The sequence below is a fragment of the Trachypithecus francoisi genome, unplaced genomic scaffold (genome assembly GCF_009764315.1).
Source record: "Trachypithecus francoisi isolate TF-2019V2 unplaced genomic scaffold, Tfra_2.0 Lachesis_group12, whole genome shotgun sequence".
Lineage (NCBI taxonomy): Eukaryota > Metazoa > Chordata > Mammalia > Primates > Cercopithecidae > Trachypithecus > Trachypithecus francoisi.
The window spans coordinates 100161483-100181754 of NW_022681457.1; the positions used below are offsets into that span (position 1 = coordinate 100161483).

Here is a 20272-nt window from a genome sequence, read left to right on the forward strand (position 1 = left end):
TGGCCAGACTGGTCTCAATCTCTTGACCTCATGATTCACCCACCTCAGCCTCCCAAAGCGCTGGGATTACAGGTGTGAGTCACTGAGTCCGGCCTGCAGCTGAATTCTTGATCTCCTTCAGCTGTCAACTCCCTTGAGGGCCCTTCCACACACACACACACACACACACAACACACACACACACACACCCCAACAACTGACAGCGCGGAGATGGAACATATAGCCCTTTTTGCTTGATTTTCTCCAAGGCCATGTGTCAAGATGTGGTACATATTTACTGATTCGTAGATGATGGGTGAGGGGAGTTGCCCTGCAATGCAGCTGTGTGCAGACAACTTAAAACTGAACATCAGGCTCATTCTTCTCAAGAGTCCTTCAGCCATCCTGGCCCGCTGGTCCTCTTTCCTTTCCTGGCTCCCTCTGCCCACCAGGTTGCCAGACCCTCTCCGACTTTTAACCCACTCTCATCTCCCACTCCAAATACTACTTACTTTTTCTTTTTTTTTCAGACGGAGTCTCGTTCTGTCACCCAGGCTGTAATGCAATGGCATGATCTCAGCTCATGGCAACCTCCGTCTCCCAGGTTAAAGCGATTCTCCTGCCTCAGTCTCCTGAGTAGCTGGGATTACAGGCACCTGCCACCAGGCCCAGCTAATTTTTGTATTTTTAGTAGAGACAGGGGTTCACCATGTTGGTCTGGCTGGTCTCGAACTCCTGACTTCGTGATCCACCCATCTTGGCCTCCCAAAGTGCTGAGATTACAAGTGTGAGCCACAGCTCCTGGCCTCTACTTGCTTCTTAATCCTGAACAATTAAGTTCTCTGCCTCTTCTCCTTCCCAGGGCCTTCCAGCCTCAGCAAGTCATTCTCTTTCCACAAATATAATGTCCTTTCAGCCAAGAAAAATGTTAAAACATGGCAAAGCAGTGGTGGCTCATGCTTGTAATCCCAGCACTCTAGGAGGCTGAGGCAGGCAGAAGGATTGCTTGAGCCCAGGAGTTTGAGACCAGCCTGGGCAAGACCGTGAGACCTTGTTGCTACAAAAAAAAAAATAGAAAAATATTACCCAGGTGTGGTGGCACACACCTGCAGTCTCAGCTACTTGGGAGGCTGAGGCAGGAGGATTGCTTGAGCCCAGGAGTCAAGGCTGTAGCAAGCTGTGTTTGTGCCGCTGCATTCCAGCCTGGGTGACAGAATGAGACCCTGTGTCACACACACACACACACACACACACACAATGTGTTTGGGAAATGCTGGATTAAAGTGAAGCAGGCCTCCTCTGATTGCAGTGTCATCAAATGGTGCTTTCTGTGCTAAAGGCCATGCTCTTATCTGTTCTCTGCTGTACTGTAGCCATGAACCCCATGTGTCTATTGAGCATTTGAAATGTGGCTAGTGAGACCGAATAACTGAATTTCAAATTTTATTTATGTTTAATTTAAATAGTCCCCTGTGGCTGTGGCCACCATATTGGACAGCACAGTTTCAGTGCCTTTAATCTCCTAAAAGTTGTTAAGTGGCTTTTCCCAAAATGTTTGGCTAAAGATATTCTTCTTTTTTTCTGTCAGTCTTGCTCTGTCACCCAGGCTGGAGTGTAGTGGTGCAATGTGGGCTCATTGCAACCTCTGCCTCCCAGGTTTAAGTGATTCTCCAGCCTCAGCCTCCTGAGTACTCACCCAGGATTACGGGCGCCCACCAGCACACCCAGCTAACTTTTTGTATTTTTAGTAGAGACAGGGTTTTGCCATGTTGCCCACGATGGTCTTGAACTCTTGAGCTCAGGTGATCTGCCCACCTTGGTCTCCCAAAGTGCTAAGGTTACAGGTGTGAGCCACCGTGCCTGGCTCCAATTTTTTTTTTTTTTTTTTTTTTCAGATGGAGTCTCACTCTGTCACCCAGGCTGGAGTGCAGTGGCCCAATTTCAGCTCACTGCAACCTCTGCCTCCCGGGTTCAAGAGATTCTCCTGCCTCAGCCTCCCTAGTAGCTGGGACTACGGGCATGTGACACCACACTGGGCTAATTTTTGTATTTTTAGTAGAGATGGGGTTCGTCATGTTGGCCAGGCTGGTCTTAAACTCCTGACCTCAGGTGATCCACTCGCCTGGGCCTCCCAAAGTGCTAGAATTGCAGGCGTGAGCCACCACGCCTGGCTCCAAAGATATTCTTTCTCTGTGTGGCATGCTTTTAGTTTTTCAATGTGGGAAATGCTCCTCTAGTTCAATCTTCACTGGACAGATGGGGAAACTAAATCCCAGAGAGGGAAAGGGACTTACTCAGGGTCACACAGCAAGTTAGATGCGCAGCAGAGGCTGGAACTCAGGTTCTTCTCTCCTAGTCCAGCTCCGCCTCTGGTCTGTTGACAGCTTTAAGTAAGGACTGAAATCAAACAGAAAGGCAGACACTGATGTTTGTTTAGTGCTTGCTGTGTAGCAGGAGCTCGCAGATACATTAACTCCTTTCACAACCCTGTGAAGTGGGAATTAGTAGCACAAATATACACATGGGGAAAAGGAGGCCCAAGGGGCTAAGGGACTTGCCCAAGGTACCGTAGGTGGTCATCACTTAGAGATGTGTCCAAAATGAGCAAGCGGCAGGAAAAAGGTGGGGAAGCCACAGGAAGGAGAAGAATAAGCCTCAGTACACAATGAACAAAGAATTGGGGCGGGAGTAGGAGCACACGAAACTGGCACCAGCCCAGAGAAAAATCAGGGTAAGCAATGAAAACGTGTGCAAAACCCAAAGCCCAAAGAGCCCCCTGCCGCTGCCCAGGAATGGGCGGGCCCCTGGAGCACAGGCAGCCACTTCATAGGCTGGTGTGAAAGGGGGGCGGGGCGGCGGGGCGAAAGCTCTGCCCAACAGGGGCAGTCCTGACAAATTGGTGAGTGGGAGAACCAACCAGTTCCTCTCTTTTATGGGATTTGGATTTACAAGGTTTAAAAATTGTTTCTAGGCCGGCGCGGTGGCTCACGCTTGTAATCCCAGCACTTTGGGAGGCCGAGGCGGGAGACTCACTTGAGCCTGGGAGTTCAAGACCAGCCTGGGCAAAATAGTGAGACCCGTCTCTACAAAAAAAAATTAAACATTATCTGGGCATGGTGGCACGTGGCTGTGGTTCCAGCCACTTGGGAGATTGAAGTGGGAGGATCACCTACCTGAGCCTGGGGAGGTCGAGGGTCGAGGCTGCAGTGAGCTGAGATCAAACCACTGTGCTCCAGCCTGGGTGACAAAGCGAGACCCTGTCTCAAAAAAAAAAAAAAAAAAAAAGTTGTTTATAGCAGCCAAAGAAGCAAACCGAGGGAATGATTGGTTTGTACTGACTGAAACTGGCATAACTGCTGCAGCCAGAGACGTGAGCAGATGAGCAACGGCTAGTTCAGAAGGAGAAAGGATGACTTAAGAGCCCTCTAACAATAATGAATAATGAGGGACAATGGATGACACAGTGTTTGCGTGGGTAGCCTAACAGCCCCAACCTGGGAGAGATTCAAGACCTCTTGTCTGGGAAGATGGGGGTTGGAAGGCATTAGACTAGCTGCTGGGCCTGGGCAGGCCTCATTTCTTCCCACCCTCCACAACCACACCCCTCTCTGAGTCTGCCCCCACAGCCCTGAGTGGTGGGCGGTGGCCCCTAGACCCCGACAGCTCCCAACACCAACCAGCCAGTCAGGTTCCCTCTGCTGAGAATGTGTGATTGAGACCCAGATACCCAGTCTCTGTTGGGTGTTTGAAACAAGAGGACCTGTAAAGCTGGGCCTGGGCTTGGGCCAGCCAGGGGCTGGGAGAAAGTTCTGAGCAGGGAAGAGGAGAAGAAGAAAGTGGATATGCAGACCAGAGGGATGGGGTGATGGTGGGTAATGTCATTTTTTTTTTCTTTTTATTTTTCTTTTTTTTTTTTGAAATGGAGTCTTGCTCTGTCACCCAGGCTGGAGTGCAGTGGCGCAATCTCGGCTCACTGCACTCTCCGCCTCCTGGGTTCAAGTGATTCTCCTGTCTCAGTCTACCAAGTAGCTGGGATTACAGGCGCCCGCCACCACGCCCAGCTAATTTTTGTATTTTAGTAGAGATGTGGTTTCACAATGTTCGCCAGGCTGGTCTCCAATTCCTGACCTCAGGTGATCCTCCTGCCTTGGCCTCCCAAAGTGCTGGGATTACAGGCGTGAGCCACCGCATCCAACCTGTAATGTCTTTTTTTTTTTTTTTTGAGACAGAGTCTCATGCTGTCACCTAGGCTGGAATGCAGTGGCGTGATCTCGGCTCACTCCTCCGCCTCCCGGGTTCAAGCAATTCCCTGCCTCAGCCTCCCAAGTAGCTGGGATTACAGGCACCCACCACCACGCCAAGCCAGTGTTTGTATTTTTATTAGAGACTGGGTTTCACCATCTTGGCCAGGCTGGTCTTTTTTTTTTTTTTTTTTTTTTTTTTTGAGACGGAGTCTCGCTCTGCCGCCCAGGCTGGAGTGCAGTGGCCGGGTCTCAGCTCACTGCAAGCTCTGCCTCCTGGGTTTCCGCCATTCTCCTGCCTCAGCCTCCCGAGTAGCTGGGACTACAGGCGCCTGCCACGTCGCCCGGCTAGTTTTTTGTATTTTTTTTTAGTAGAGACAGGGTTTCACCATGTTAGCCAGGATGGTCTCGATCTCCTGACCTCGTGATCCGCCTGTCTCGGCCTCCCAAAGTGCTGGGATTACAGGCTTGAGCCACCGCGCCCGGCCCAGGCTGGTCTTAAACTCCTGACCTCGTGATCCACCCACCTTGGCCTCCCAAAGTGCTGGGATTACAGGCATGAGCCACCGCACCTGCCCATAATGTCATTAAAAACAACAACAACAACAAAGTTTGTGAATTTGTTTCTGGCCCATTTGGGAACACTGGCTGAGTTTCCTGCCCTAGGGTTACACAGGGATCCTGCCAGTAAATTCCCCCATCCCCATCTATGCCTAAACAGGCCTAATAGGTTCTGCTGCCCTTGTAACTAAAGTGAGGCATGCGTGTGTGTGTGTCTGGGTATTGGGGGAAATGGATTAAACGTTGTGTGCCTACGAGAGCCTGTTTTCCTTGTGAGGGTATATCCTTGATTGTGGACTCTTTACTCTGACCCCCCAGTCTTCCCATTTGACATGAGGGGTTGGAGGAGAAGAGGCTTGTTCCCGACAGCCAGCTTTCTATTGTATGAGCCTTTGCCCCTGTGCAATGCTAAGTGCCTTGGAAAAACCACATTCATTTCGTGAGTCAGTCAGTCAGTCATTCTACAAATATTTATTGAGTACCCACTACGTGCCAAGCATTGTTTTGGGCGATGGGACGAAGCAGTGAATAAGACAGACAAAAACAAAACATTTTATGCATGCCTCAGTTTCCCTGTCTGGAAAATGAGCATTTTTGGAGGGTTGGACCAAAAACTCTTTGAGGTGCTTCTGGGCTGTTAGTGTGTGTGGTTTGCTGAGCTGTCCTGGGAGCACTTGTTGCCCATCAAACCTGAATCTGTACTTCAGGCTCCTGGAGGGGGCTGAGTAGGAGACTGGGAACTCGAGAGGCACGGTGGGTGGGTAGTGATGGCTCCTGGGCTCATGTTGCAGGTTCAGCTGGGCCTGCCAGCTGGCCTGGCCCCAGCCCCATTCCCAGCCAGTGGGCCTCTCAAACAGCTGGCCTTCGCCTGTTGCTGCTCAACTCTCTCTGTTTGGCCTGGGGGCTGCCCCACCTGTCCTTTGACTCACCAGTCTGGGCTTCCCGCTTGACCTGGCATGATGGGATCCTGGAATACTAGGCAGGGTTCAAATACCAGCGCCACCACTTTCAGACTGTGTAACCTCAGGCAAGCTTCTTATTCTCTGTGTCTCTGTGTCTTCCTCTGTAAAATGGAGATATTAATAGCATCTGATGGCTGGGTACGGTGCTCATGCCTGTAATCCCAGCACTTTGGGAGGCTGAGGCGGGCAGATCACTTGAGGTCAGAAGTTCGAGACCAGCCTGGGCAACATGGTGAAGCCCCGTCCCTATGAAAAAAACAAAAATTAGCCGAGCATGGTGGCAGGCACATGTAATCCCAGCTACTCAGGAGGCTGAGGCAGGAGAATCACTTGAACCTGGGAGGTGAAGGTTGCAGTGAGCCGAGATCGTACCACTGAACTCCTGCCTAGATGACAGAGTGAGATTCTGTCTCAAAATAAATAAATAAATAAATAAAATAAAAAATAAATAAAAAACATCTGACCTCATAGGTGATGGGATGATATGTGGGGGCACATAAAGTGTTCAGTGTGAGAATTACTAACATTATTTACACAGACTCCTGGGGTTGGTAAGAAGGCTCCTAGATTCTATAATATGAGCCTCAAATTTCTCCTCTATGAAATGGGGATAATAGACCGGGTGCGGTGGCTCACACCTGTAATCCCAGCACTTTGGGAGGCCAAGGTAGGCGGATCACCTGAGGTCAAGAATTTGAGACCAGCCTGGCCAACATGGTGAAATCCCGTCTCTACTAAAAATACAAACATTAGCCAGGCATGGTGGTGGGCACCTATCATCTCAGCTACTTGGGAGGCTGAGGCAGGAGAATCGCTTGAACCTGCGAGGCAGAGGTTGCGGTGAGCTGAGGTTGCACCACTGCACTCCAGCCTGGGTGACATAGTGAGACTCCGTCTCAAAAACAAAACAAAACAAAAAACAAACAAAAAGAAATGGGGATAATAAAGAGAGGGGAATAACAGGACCAGGCATGTCTTAGGGCTCAGATCCACAGATCCACTTCTGACCACCTGGACATCTTGAGCAAGTCTCTCCTGCTCTGAGGCAGACCCCTTCTTCCTTATTAGCAAAATCTGCAATTTTTTTTTTTTTTGAGATGGAGTTTTGCTCTTGTTCCCAGGCTGGAGCGCAGTGGCGCGATCTCGGCTCAAGACAACCTCCACCTCCTGCGTTCAAACAATTCTCCTGCTTTGGCCTCCCAAGTAGCTGGGATTACAGGCACCTGTCACCACACCCAACTAATTTTTTTTTGTATTTTTAGTAGAGACAGGGGTTCACCATGTTGGTCAGGCTGGTCTCGAACTCTTGACCTCAGGTGATCCACCTGCCTCAGTCTCCCAAAGTGCTGGGATTATAGGTGTAAGCCACTGTGCCCTCCTTTTTTTTTTTTTTTTTTTTTTTTGAGGCGGAGTCTCGCTCTGTCGCCCAGGCTGGAGTACTGTGGCCAGATCTCAGCTCACTGCAAGCTCCGCCTCCCGGGTTCACGCCATTCTCCTGCCTCAGCCTCCCGAGTAGCTGGGAGTACAGGCGCCCGCCACCTCGCCCGGCTAGTTTTTTGTATTTTTTAGTAGAGACGGGGTTTCACCGTGTTAACCAGGATGGTCTCGATCTCCTGACCTCGCGATCCACCCGTCTCGGCCTCCCAAAGTGCTGGGATTACAGGCTTGAGCCACCGCGCCCAGCCTTTTTTTTTTTTTTTTAGGGATGGGGTTTTGCTGTGTTACCAAGGCTGGAGTGCAGTGGCACAACCATAGATAAGTGCAGCCTCCACTTCCTGGACTCAAGTGATCCTCCTGCCACAACCTCCTAAGTAGCTGGGATCTCAAGTGTGATTCAGCATTAAAAGGAATGAACTATTGATACATGGGCCAAGGGAGGTGAATCTCAAGTTAATAATGCTGAGTGAAGGAAGCCGGGCAAAGAAGAGTGCATGCTGTGATTCCATTTCCATAACATTCTAGAAAATGTAAACTGATGTAGAGTGACAGAGCCACATTGTGGTTCCTGGGCAATGGGAGGTAGAAAGGAATTAAAAAGGGGCATAAGGAAACTTTTTTTATTATTTTTTATCTTTTTTTGAGACAGAGTCTTGCTCTATTGCCCAGATCAGGGTGCAAAGGCATGATCTCAGCTCACTGCAATCTCCGCCTCCCAGGTTCAAGCGATTCTCCTGCCTTGGCCTCCCAAAGTGCTGGGATTACAGGTATGAGCCACTGCGCCTAGTCAACTTTTGTTTTTTGTTTTTTTGTTTTTAGTAAGACAGGGTCTTGCTCTGTCACCCTGGCTGGAGTGCAGTGGCGCAATTATGACTCATGTAGCCTCAACCTCTTGGGCTCATGTGATCCTCCCGCCTCAGTCTCCCAGGTAACTGGAACTACATGTGTGCATTCGCACCACCACACAAAGCTAGTTTTTGTATTTTTTGTAGAGATGAGGTTTTGCCGTGTTGCCCAGGCTGGTCTCAAACTCCTAGACTCAAATGATCCTCCTGTCTCAGCCTCTCAAAGTGCTGGGATTACAGGCGTGAGCTGTGGCTCCAGGCCATGAGGAAGCTTTTGAGGGTGAAGGATGTGCTCACTATCTTGGCTGTGTTGATGGTTTCACTGGTGTATCCATGTGTCAAAACTTATCAAATTAACCAAGTGCGGTGGCTCATGCCTGTAATCCCAGCTCTTTGGGAGGCTGAGGAGGGCAGATTACTTGAGGTCAGGAGTTCGAGATCAGCCTGGTCAACATGGTGAAACCCTGTCTCTACTAAAATACAAAGAAATTTTGGGAGGCTGAGGTGGGTGGATCACGAGGTCAGGAGATTGAGACCATCCTGGCTAACATAGTGAAACCCCATCTCTCCTAAAAATACAAAAAATTAGCCAGGCATGGTGGCAGAAGCCTCTAGTCCCAGCTACTCAGGCGGCTGAAGCAAGAAAATCACTTGAACCCGGTGAGAGGTGAAGCTGCCTGGGCTTCTGGGTCAGGTGGGGACTTGGATAACTTTTCTGTCTAGCTAAAGGTTTGTAAACACACCAATCAGCACTCTGTGTCTAGCTAAAGGTTTGTAAACACACCAATCAGCACTCTGTAAAAATGGACCAATCAGCACTCTGTAAAATGGACCAATCAGCAGGAGATGGGTGGAGCCAAATAAGGGAATAAAAGCTGGCCACCCGAGCGAGCAGTGGCAACCTGGTTGGGTTGGTTTCTGAGCAGTGGTGGGTATGTTATTTTGCTTTTTGCAATAAATCTTGCTGTTGCTCCCTCTTTGGGTCTGCACTGCCTTTAAGAGCTGTAACACTCCCTGTGAAGGTCTGTAGCTTCGCTCGTGAAGTCAGCAAGACCACGAACCCACTGGGAGGAACAAACAATTCAGGACAAGCCACCTTTGAGAGCTGCATCACTCACTGCGAAGGTCTGCAGCTTCACTCCCGAAGTCAGCAAGACCATGAACCCACTGGAAGGAAGAAGCTCCAGGCACATCTGAACATCTGAAGGAAGAAACTCTGGACACACCATCTTTAAGAACTGTAACAGGCCGGGCGCGGTGGCTCAAGCCTGTAATCCCAGCACTTTGGGAGGCCGAGACGGGCGGATCACGAGGTCAGGAGATCGAGACCATCCTGGCTAATACGGTGAAACCCCGTCTCTACTAAAAATACAAAAACTAGCCGGGCGAGGTGGTGGGCGCCTGTAGTCCCAGCTGCTTGGGAGGCTGAGGCAGGAGAATGGCGGAAACCCAGGAGGCGGAGCTTGCAGTGAGCTGAGATCTGGCCACTGTACTCCAGTCCGGGCGACAGAGCGAGACTCCGCCTCAAAAAAAAAAAAAAAAAAAAAAAAAAAAAAGAACTGTAACATTCACCCTGAGGGTCCGCGGCTTCATTCTTGAAGTGAGCGAGACCAAGAACCCACCAGAAGGAACCATTCTGGACACACAGGGAGGCGGAGGTTGCAGTGAGCTGAGATTGTGCCATTGCACTCCAGCCTGGGCGACAGAGCGAAACTGTCTCCAAAAAACAAACAAAAAAACAAAGAAATTAGCCAGGCATGGTGGCAGGTGCCTGTAATCCCAGCTACTCCGGAGGCTGAGGCAGGAGAATCACTTGAACCCAGGAGGCAGAGGCTGTAGTGAAGAGAGATTGCGCCACTGCACTCTAGCCTGGGCAAAAAAAAAAAAAAGTTTCGTATTGTACATGCTGAATATGTCAGTTTATTATATGTCAGTATGTCAGTTTCTTGTATGTCAGTTTTACCTCCATGAAGCTGTAAAGTCACTATTGTGAAATCCCAGCGTGTAAAAGCTAAGAATGGAGCAGCTCTGGGTGGCAGAGTGAGGGCTGGAGTACCAGACCCCATCTGCCCCTGAGGATTATCCAGTTCACACCTGGTCTCCACCACAGATTGAAAAACCACAGATGCCTTTGACAGAGCCTTGCCTAAAGTCCTCCAGACTGAGAGTTGAGCAGAACCAGGAACAGAAGCTGGGATTCCTCCCTGTGTGACCAGAACACTACAACAGGCACTGGTGATGGAGGGCATGTTCATCAAGGGCCTCAAGGAGGGCCCAACAGCACAGCTGCTAACTGGCCCTGAGGTTCTACTCTGTGCTAAGCCCTAGACTAGGCTCTTGGGGAAGCACAGGGGTAAGGTGGCCCCAGTTGCTTGTCCTCAGGGAGCTCTCCGTCTAAGTGGGAACAAGAAAGAACTGGAATTCAGGAAGTACCAGAAACAGAAAATGACACAGATGACTTGAGTGTCATCTGGCTGTCACACTTGAGTGTCCTGGGCTGGAGTGCTGTTGACCACACCCAGAGAGGGCAGCACATGTGGCATGAGCTGTTTCTCCAGCAGCCCAGGAAGAAGGCACAAGGAACACTTTGTGGCAGGGGTAGCAAGTGGTATGCCAGAACCACGGTATGTAAATGCCCTCGAGGGAATGTCCCTTGCTCCACAGTAGGGATGTCGATGCCCAGAGAGGAGAGGAGACAAAACCAGAACAAGAGCCTGCGCCTCGTGACTCCAGTTCCAGTCACTGGCCAGATCTGCCCCTCGGGAGGGTTTGGCATTTGTGCATCACAGTGCTGGAGTCTGGTGTTCCCCTTGGTAGGACAGGCTATGGGGGCTGGGTCCTGGACCATGAGGCCAGGGCAGCGCCATGACACAGGCTGAGGGGGAGGATACGACCTACTCATCCAGGCCTCTCCCCAGCTCCTGCTGGGCCAGGCGCTGACAGACTTCCTCCCAGCTGAGTCCTCTGGAATGCTTGGAGCTCAGTGGTGATAGTCCAGAACTTCTCTTCCCCTGGAGGGCTCTTGCATGGAGGTAAAGTTCTAGATAAGGACCTAGAGCTTTGCCCTTTCCTCCAGCCTGCCCTCCTCCTTTCCTGGGGACTTTATGAACACCAGGGACGGAAGCAGTCACTCTTGGGCAGGGACACTTGGGCGCCCTAATCAGCCTGCCTACTTCCTGCCCTGGCTCCTGCTCTGAGATTAAGAAAAACAACAACCTCTTACATTTAGACAACTTCTTTGCTATACATGGAGGATGCTCACATACATGCCCTTATTAAAAACGTTTTTACCCGGCCGGGCGCGGTGGCTCAAGCCTGTAATCCCAGCACTTTGGGAGGCCGAGACGGGCAGATCACGAGGTCAGGAGATCGAGACCATCCTGGCTAATACGGTGAAACTCCATCTCTACTAAAAAATACAGAAAAAAATAGCCGGGCGACGAGGCGGGCGCCTGTAGTCCCAGCTACTCGGGAGGCTGAGGCAGGAGAATGGCGTAAACCCGGGAGACGGAGCTTGCAGTGAGCTGAGATCCGGCTACTGCACTCCAGCCTGGGCGGCAGAGCAAGACTCCGTCTCAAAAAAAAAAAAAAAAAAAAATGTTTTTAGCCAATCCTCACAATTTGGGTGACAAATTATGATCCCTATTTTACAGATAAGGAAACTGAGGCTGAGTGAGATGAAAGATTTACCCTGGCCTTAGAATTAGTGTGTTCAGAGTTTGTTAATGAACTTGTTTTTGTTTTTTGTTTTTTCTTTTTTTTTTTTTTTTGAGATGCAATCTCGCTCTTGTTGCTCAGGCTGGAGTGCAATGGCAATGGTGCGATCTCGGCTCACCGCAACCTCTGCCTCCTGAGTTCAAGCGATTCTCCTGCCTGAGCCTCCCGAGTAGCTGGGATTACGGGCGCCTGCCACTGCGCCTATCACTGCACCTGACTAATTTTGGTATTTTTAGTAGAGATGAGGTTTCACAATGTTGGCCAGGCTGGTCTCGAACTCCTGACCTCAGGTGACCCACTCGCCTCGGCCTCTTGAGGTGGTGAGATTACAGGCGTGAGCCACCGCATCCACCCAAGTCTTTGGTTTTGTACTTTTTTATTCTTTATTTTTTAAAGGTCCTCCTCCACCTCAAAGACATAGTCTTGCCCTGTTGCCAGGCTGGAGTGCAGTGGCACGATCACGGCTCACTGCAACCTCGATCTCCCGGGCTCAAGCCATCCTCCCACCTCAGCCTCCTAAAATGCTGGGATTACAGGTGCACACCACCATGCCTGGCCCCTCAAGTCTTCGGACTCCTAGGTTTCCCCTCTCTACTCCTATCCTTGAGCTCCTGTGAATGCCTACAGGGAGTGTTATGTGATCGAAAACAGATGAGTGCTGAGATGTTCAAGCTGAATTTCAATCCCAGTTCCACTGCTTACTTTTGCTGGACTGTTACTCCACCCCTCTGGGCTTCACTTTCTTTATCTGTTAAATGGGATAATTATAGTAACCACCCATCAGGGTTGATGTGAGAATGACACAAAACAGCCACATGTGAAGTACTTGGCACACAGTAAGCAGAAAGCACTCAGTGAATCACAGCTGCTGTTTAATCACGGGTCCTGCTGGCAAGGCCACGTCTGTCCCGCAGCTCTCTGCACATACGATGTCTTTCCTGTGAGCCTCTGTTTCCCCCAGTGCCTTGCCCCGTGTCCTTGCTAGCTGCTGGGAGGATCAGATGAGATGGTGAAGGGCAAAGGGCATGAAGTGTGCAGCTTTTTTTCTGCTGGGGTATGAATGGTCACGCAAGACCCAGTGTGTCAGAAGTGAGGCTGCTCCTAAAATTTCATTATCTCCTCTGGACAGAAGTGAACTAAGAAAACCCCAAAGCGTCCTCAGACATGTTAATACAATCTTCTGCATTCATAAGGGAGGACACTGAGGCCCAGAGAGGAGCAGGGACTTCCTCAAGGTCACACAGCAAGGCTGGGTGGAAGCTGGCCCAGAGCTCTTCCCACCTGGCCACATGATTCCTCTGTCTTCCTTCCCCCACAGCGACTGACCCAGAGAGAACTGGAAACTGTTGCCCAATGTTTAAGGGCAATTACAGGATGGAAAAGCCGTGTCTTAGCAGGAGTGGTCAGTGGAAGGATGAATGCCATGATCAGAGTCCATAGAACAATGTGGTTTTCATGTACCCAGCATCACCGGTGGCCACAGGACAGTAGTGTGTACTCACCATGTTGTCCAGGCTTGTAGTATAAAGGACCAAGGCCGAGCACGGTGGCTCATGCCTGTAATTCCAGCACTTTGGGAGGCCAAGGCAGGTGAATCAAGAGATTAAGAGTTCAAGACCAGCCTGGCCAACATGGTGGAGCCCCGTCTCTACTAAAAATACAAAAATTAGGCCGGGCGCGGTGGCTCATGCCTGTAATCCCAGCACTTTGGAAGGCCGAGCAGGTGGATCACGAGGTCAGGAGATCGAGACCATCCTGGCTAACACAGTGAAACCCCGTCTCTACTAAAAATACAAAAAATTGGCCGGGTGTGGTGGCAGGTGCCTGTAGTCCCAGCTACTTGGGAGGCTGAGGCAGAAATGTTGTGAACCCAGGAGGCAGAGCTTGCAGTGAGCCGAGATTGTGCCGCTGCCACTCCAGCCTGGGCGATGGAGCGAGACAACATCTCAAAAAAAAAAAAAAAAATCAACCAGGTGGGGCGGCAGGCGCCTATAATCCCAGCTACTTGGGAGGCTGAGGCAGGAGAATCACTTGAACCCAGGAGGCAGAGGTTGCAGTGAGCCGAGATTGTGCAACTGCACTCCAGCCTGGGCAACAGAGTGAGACTCCATCTCAAAAAAAAAAAAAAGGACCAAGGCCAAGCGTGGTGGCTTACGCCTATAATCCCAGCACTTTGGGAGACTGAGGCAGGAGGATTGCTCAAGCCCAGGAGTTCGAGGCCAGCCTGGGCAACATGGCGAAACCCCATCTCTATTAAAAATACAAAAAATTAGCCGGGTATGGTGGTGTGAACCTGTAGTCCCAACTACTCGAGACGCTGAAGTGAGAGGATCATCTGAGCCTGGGAGGTTGAGGCTGCAAGTTAGCCATGATGGCACCCCTGCACTCCAGCCTGGGTGACAAAGTGAGACCCCGACTCAAAAAAAAGAAAAAAAAATAGGACCAAAGACTGAGAAGGTGAGAAGGGTCCACCCTTCCTCCCCTAGAGCCTGGGCCCAGCTCCCACCACTGCCCATACAAGGAGCATGGTCAGACAAGGCAGATCTGGAGGATAAGATGAGGAAAATAACACACACACACACACATCATCATCATCATCATCATCATCATCGCTCTGGGGAAAGCTAGCTGCTATGGAGAGCCCACTTGGTGAGACACTGAGACCTCTTGCCAATTGCCACAAGAGTGCCCCATCTTGGAAGGGGATCCTCCAGCCCCATCTTGGAAGTGGATAACTGCACCCCTCACCAACATCTTCCTATAAACACGTTAGAGACCCTGAGCCAGAACCACTAATTGAGATCTCTTCCAATTTCCAACCCTCAACTCTGGCAACTCAGAGAGATGATAAATGTGTTTTGCTATTGTTGGCTTTTTTTTTTTTTTCAAGACAGAGTCTTGCTCTGTCGCCCAGGCTGGAGTACAGTGACCCGATCTTGGCTCCTTGCAACCTCTGTCTCCCAGGTTCAAGCAATTCTCCTGCCTCAGCCTCCTGAGTAGCTGGAATTATAGGCGGCTGCCACCATACTCGGCTAATTTTTGTATTCTTAGTAGAGATGGGGTTTCACCATGTTGGCAAGGCTGGTCTTGAACTATTAACTTCGTGATTCGCCTGCCTCGGCCTCCCAAAGTGCTGGGATTACAGGCGTGAGCCACCGCGCCTGGCCCAATACATGTTTTAAGCTGCTAAATTGGGGGTGATTTGTTACACATCAGTTAGTAACTCATAACACCCCAGACTAGGTTCTATTTCTTCTTTCACTGTTTTCTTTTTTTCTTACTTTGGAGACAGGGTCTCTTTCTGTTGCCCAGGCTGGAGTGCAGTGGTGCAATCATGGCTCATTGCAGCCTCTATTCAAGCGATTCTCCTGGGCTAAAGTGATCCACCCACCTCAGCCTCCCAAGTAGCTGGGACCATAGGTGTGTGCCAATACACCCGGCTAATAAAGATTTTTTTTTTTTTTTTTTAGTAGAGACGAGGTCTCACAATGTTGCCCAGGCTTGTTTTCAATACATAAGCTCAAACAATCCTCCCACCTCGACCTCCCAAAGTGCTGGGATTGCAGGTGTGAACCACTGTGCCTGGCCTAGGTTCTGTTTCTTCATGAAGTCCCTGGGCTCTGCCTTCCTCTGTATGTTGACTTCATTGTCAAACGAATCCCCTTTTGGGAATAAGAGCTACTGCATCTCTAGCTCTCATGTCTCCTCAACACACTGTCCCGGGAAAGAGAGTATCTCTTCCGGTACTCCTGTAGAAATGAAAAGCAGCTTCTCTCCCTCAAAAAGCTCCACTGACTTCTCTTGGCAAATCCTTGGCTGTGACTGAGGTAGTGTTCATTTCTGTGCCTAGAGAGATTGGATGCATATGGCTTCTCCTCCAGGGTCATCAGAGCCCACCCTGGAAGAGTGCTACCAACCCCTCCCACTGGCATAGAATTCCAGTAGAGCCCAGTACGGCTCTGATGGTGGGAGAGGCGGGGAACATATGTCGGGAAGCCATGTAATACCCACGACATCGGGGAAGTATGTGGAAGGCTCACGAACAGAAAATTCCCCACAGGCCCCGGAACATCCTCTAGAGCAGCAGTCCCCAACCTTTTTGGCACCAGGGACCAGTTTCATGAAAGACAATTTTTCCACGGGCACGGGGAGCATGGTTTTGGGATGAAACTGTCCCACCTCAGATCAACAGTCAGTAGATTCTAATAAGGAGCACAAAACCTAGATCTCTCAGATGCGCAGTTCACAGTAGGGTTCATGCTCCTATGAGAATCTTTTTTTTTTTTTTGAATGGAAGTCTAACTCTGTCACCCAGACTGGAGTGCAGTGGCTCGATCTTGGCTCACTGCAACCTCCGCCTCCTGGGCTTAAGCAATTCTTCTGCCTCAGCCTCCTGAGTAGCTGGGACTACAGGCGCCCGCCACCACGCCTGGCTTGCAGTGAGCCGAGATTGCGTCACTGCACTCCAGCCTGGGCGACAGAGTGAGACTTTGTCTCAAAAAAAAAAAAAAAAAAAAAAAGAGGCCGGACACAGTGATTCACGCCTGTAATGCTACCAGTTTGGGAGGCTGAGGCAGGTGGATCACGAGGTCAGGAGTTCGAGACCAGCCTGGTCAACATGGTGAAACCTCATCTCTACTAACTGACTGGTACCAGTACTGTGGCCTGGGGGTTGGGGACCCCTGATCTAGAGTGTGAGGAAAACAAGGCTTAGAGGTGAAGGGATGGGTTCTGGAGTCAGATAGACAAGATCTAAATCCTGGTTCTATTGCTTGCCAGCTGTGTGACTTGTTTTTTTTTTTTTTGAGACAGATTCTGCCTCCCAGGCTCAAAAGATCCTCCTGCCTCAGCTCCCAGGGTAGCTGGGACTACAGGTGCGTGCCATCATGCCTGGCTAATTTTTTTGTGGAGATAGGGTTTCTCCATGTTACCAAGGCTGGCCTCAAACTCCTGGGCCAAGCAGCCTGCCTGCCTTGGCCTCCCAAAGTGCTAGGATTACAGGCGTGAGCCACGCGCCCGGCCTATGTGACCTTTGTGGGCTTTGGTTCCTTCATCTATAAAATGGGAGAAGAATGCCCAGGAACACAGGTGGAAGAATTAATGAGATGCAGTAAGGGCTCAGTGCTGGAATTACAGGCAGGAGCCACCGCACCCAGCCTGTGTGAAAGTTTTAAGAATTAGAATCAGGCCGGGCACTGTGGCTCACACCTATAATTCCAGCACTTTGGGTAGGCCAAGGCAGATGGATCGCTTGAGCCCAGAAGTTCAAGACCAGCCTGGGTCACATGACAAAATCCAGTCTCTACAAAAAAAAATTTTTTAATTAGCCAGGCATGGTTTCACGCATCTGTAGTCCCAGCTACTTGGGGGGCTAAGGTGGGAGGATTGCCTGAGCCCAGGAGGTCAAGGCTGCAGTGAACTGTGATCATGCCAGTGCACGCCAAGCCTGGGCGACAGTATGAGACCCTGTCTTTAAAAAAAAAAAAAAAATCAGAATCACTTTGCTTTAAAACAGATCTTTCAGATAATAAGAGCAGAGCTACGGCAGTCAGGCACAGTGGCTCACACCTGTAATCCCAGCACTTTGGGAGGCTGAGGCTGGCAGATCACCTGAAGTTGGGAGTTCGAGACCAGCCTGATCAACGGGATGTAGTAGAGAAACCCCGTCTCTACTAAAAGTACAAAAATTAGCTGGGCATGGTGGCGCATGCCTGTAATCCCAGCTATTCGGGAGGCTGAGGCAGGAGAATCACTCGAACCTGGGAGGTAGAGGTTGTGGTGACCCAATATCATGTCATTGCATTCTAGCCTGGGCAACAAGAGCAAAACTCCACACACACACACAAAAAGTAGCGCTATCCGTAGCTATTAAAGAGGAAAACAGTATTTGTTGAGGATTTACTATGTACCAGGCATGGCACTAAGCCTGGTTAGAGGTCCTGTCTCATCTCATCCTCACAGCCTTGTGAGGTAAATACTATTATTAACCCAATTTCACAGGTAATGAAACAGATGCACAGAGCAACTGAGTTTGTTCATTGACTTTCATTCATTCACTCACCAAATGAATGCCTCACCTGTGCCAGGCCTTGGGAATTCCCCAATACACAAAGTAGACAAAGGCCCAAGTCGCCTGCGGTTGAAGGACTAGAAAGTGGGTTCCCTAGGACCCTTGGGGGAGCATCTTCAGAGCCCAAGTGCATGACCAGGATGGAATGGGATCCTCATGAAGTAGGGAGTTTCCCGCCACTGAAGGTATGCAAGTGAGAGCTGGGGACCTGCTGGGAAGGAATTCCCACTTGGGATGAGCCGGGGCCAGTGGACAGCAGGAGCCCTGTAGTGGTTCTTCAAGTTCTGCAATCCTACAGGGAACCTCTGAGCACTGAATCAGAGCCTCCCACTTCCAGGAGAAAAGATGGGGAGGAGGAAAAGGGAAAGGGGAAGAAAGAGCATGGAGGAGCCGGAGGGGCAGGACTGACCTCAGGGTATCAGCTCCGCGGCAGGCACCCAGGCCCGGGTGCCACCTAGTGGAAGGCTCAGAAGACGAAGGGAAGGCAAGAGAGAGAGACGGATGAGTGTGTCGCTGGACTAGCTTAGGAGCCCTACCTCAGTGTCCCAGACCCTGCTGAATAACGACACTGGATGTAGTGAAATTTAAGACTCTTTTTCTCTGCATTTTGACCTCTCTGAAGTCGGATACCTCTTACAATGAATGTAGTGGTGGTTTAATAGGTGGTGGTGCATCCTACAATTACAAGTATCTAAGATTTGATGAAACACTGAAAACTGTCATTGATGGAGCCCTTGTGACATGCCAGGCATGAGCTAAGTCCTCTACCTGTATAATGTTATTCAGTCCATGCCCATTTTACAGAAGAGGAAATGGAGGCCAAGGTATGAGCCTTGAACCAGCCCTGAGCACCTGGCGGATGCTCGGCAAATCCCTACTACCTGAGTGGGTCCTACTGGGCTGAGACCAGTTAGGCTTTGCTACCTCCTTCTGGTTGGCTGCAGAAGCCAAAGCCCCCACGTTTAAAATGCCAGAAGCCCTGGCCTGGATGTGCACTGAGGAGGGTCTTGGTGAAGGAACACACGCTGGACTTAATAAGGACTGTTGTTTCACACCCTTTTCCCAGGTGCGGCTTTTCCCTCCACGTTACCAGTGTCCACTGGAAACCACTTCTCCTACTGCAGACGACCTGGCTAACCTCACCTGGTCTTTGTTTCCTTGACTACAACAGAAGTTGGGCAATTTTACAAGCACCCTGGCCGAGGCAGTGTAACAGAGTAGGAAAGTGCCAGGGCCATGGCTTTACTATGGTGTGTGGGAGTGTGAGGACCTTGGGCTAGTTAGTTTCTGGTTTTAGACCTTTTTTTTTTTTTTAAGATGGCGTCTCACTCTGTCACCCAGGCTGGAATGCAATGGTGTGATCTTGGTTCACTGCAACCTCAAACTCCCAGGTTCAAGTGATTCTCCTGCCTCAACCTCTCAAGTAGCTGGGATTACAGGCGCCCATCACCATGCCCAGCTAATTTTTTGTATTTTTAGTAGAGACAGGGTTTCACCATGTTGGTCAGGCTGGTCTCCTGACCTCATGATCTGCCCGCCTTGGCCTCCTAAAGTGTTGGGATTACAGGCATGAGCCACTGCGCCCGGCCTGGCTTTAGACTTTTTTACAGAGACAAGGACTAGGCTAGATCAGTGGTTTCACTTTTTTTTTTTTTTTTTTTTGGCTGTAGATTCTTTTATTCAAGTAAAATCCAATGGGGGAAGCCCAAAGTTAAAAAAAAAAAAAAAAAAGTCAAAGCAGAGCCGATTACTTGCATGAGGATTAATGGTATCATCTCAATCCTTAACAAAGACAGGTCCTACTAGTGGCTCTATTTTACAGGGAAAGTTTGAACTATAACTTTCTCCTTACGGCTCTGCAGACCAGTTTAAAAACTGGCAGCCTAGATATCTATAAAGTAGAGAGTTTCGATTTTGTTAACTACAAATTGCATTAGAATACTTTTTTTTTTTGAGATGGAGTCTCGCTGTGTTACCCAGGCTGGCATACAGTGGCACAATCTCGGTTCACTGCAAACTTCACCTGCCAGGTTCAAGCAATTCTCCTGCCTCAGCCTCCTGAGTAGCTGGGATTACAAGGTGCCCACCAGCACACCTGACGAATTTTTGTGTTTTTAGTAGAGACGGAGTTTCACCATGTTGGTCAGGCTGGTCTTGCACTCCTGACCTTGTGATCCGCCTGCCTCGGCCTCCCAAAGTGCTAGGATTACAGGCATGAGCAATTGCGCCCAATCTAGAATACTTTTTATTTTATTTTATCTTATTTTTATTTTTATTTTTTTTGAGACAGAGTCTTGCTCTGTTACCCAGGCTGGAGTGCAGTGGCGCTATCTTGGCTCACTGCAATCTCTGCCTCCTGGGTTTCAAGTGATTCTCATGCCACAGCCTCCCAAGTAGCTGGGACTACAGGTGTGCACCACCACGCCTGGCTAATTTTTGTATATATATGTATTTTTTTGG

At 49.9% G+C, this 20272-nt stretch overlaps 1 long non-coding RNA gene across 1 annotated transcript; it reads right to left on the reverse strand.

Annotated features, from left to right (window-relative positions):
• Positions 1-255: 255 nt before the first annotated feature.
• LOC117093928 lies at positions 256-3184 on the reverse strand. The gene is made up of 3 exons (XR_004441298.1): positions 3153-3184; positions 2084-2376; positions 256-363 (listed from the first exon to the last, which is right to left on the reverse strand). It is a non-coding gene; the product is annotated as an uncharacterized LOC117093928 (long non-coding RNA).
• Positions 3185-20272: the final 17088 nt, after the last annotated feature.